Source organism: Solanum pennellii, chromosome 12 (assembly GCF_001406875.1).
Source record: "Solanum pennellii chromosome 12, SPENNV200".
Taxonomy (NCBI): Eukaryota; Viridiplantae; Streptophyta; class Magnoliopsida; order Solanales; family Solanaceae; genus Solanum; species Solanum pennellii.
Window position 1 is genome coordinate 63,358,482 of NC_028648.1, and position 1,425 is coordinate 63,359,906.

Consider the following 1,425-nt stretch of genomic DNA (forward strand, 5'->3'; position numbering starts at 1 on the left):
ATAAAAGAAGGTAATTACAAATGAACTTCGAAATAAATATATTTAATAACTTTCCAAGTTGATAGAAATTGTGAAAGCACATTTGTAATTCAAGTCTCTTTTCCATCAAGGAAAGTACATTTCCGCAACCCCTATAAATAAAATCCAGCACCACAGCAGAAGAGCAGAAGAACAAAAAATTCTCTTTCACTAAAAACAAATATGAAGAAAGTTACAGAAGACGAATATTTGTTCCTCGGTTTTCACAACTCCTCTCTTTATCAAAATGTTTGATTTTTAGATTGTTTTTTTTTTAAATTTTTTTTTTGACTATAGATTGTATATAAGTTAGTGTCTCCCAGTTATTTTCTATTCGTACTAATATTGTAAGATATATTCTCTTATTATGTATATTGATATAAAAAAAATGAAAAACTAACATTTAAATCAATAGTACAACATTTACTTGAGTAGGAGACAACATGATAAATGTTAATAATATCTATTTTTATTAATAAGAACATGTAAATAGGAAAGGAGAGAGTATTTTTCTATTCTTTTTACAATATATTTTAACACTACTAAATCCCTTAACTATTAATTCTCCTAATACTCCCTTTGTTCAATTTTACTTGTAACATTTTGACTTGACACAAAAATTTATTAAATCTTAGTTAGCAGTAAAGTACACTTTGAACACTACATTTAGTAGTAGAAGAAGTCTAGAAAAATTATTTTATTAAAATGAGGGTGAAATCTTCAATTTATAAAAACCAAAGGGTAGTGTGAAAAACATTCTTATTGTGCCTTATCGGAAAGGTCACCACCTTTCATAAAAGTCGCAACCTTTCCTAAATGTTGCAACCTTTTATAAAAGTCACAACCTTTAATAAAAGTCGCAATTCTTCATGGAAGTCGCAATCTTTCGGAAAGGTCACCACCTTTCATAAAAGTCACAACTTTTCATAAAAGTCGCAACTCTTCATAAAAGTCGCAACTTTTCAGAAAAATTGCAATCTTTAATCAGAGTCACAATTCTTCATAAAAATCGCAACTCTTCATTATCATTTTACACCTTTTAAAATCCACCACATGAAAAGTGTATATATATATATATATATATATATATATATATATATATATGAAGAAATAAAAGAAGGTAATTACAAATGTCACGACCCAAAACGGGCCGCGACTGGCACCCACACTTAACCTACTATGTGAGCGAACCAACCAATCTAAACCCCAACATTTCAACCATAAATAACAAAATATAATGCGGAAGACTTTAACTCATTAATGAAAATCGATTAAATAACTTATAAAACTCAATACTATTTATTCCCAAAACCTGGAAGTCATCACCACAAGAACATCTATCCTCAAATTACTAATCTAAGAGTATCTAAGAAGCTAAAATAAGTAAAAAGCTAGTCCATGCCGGAA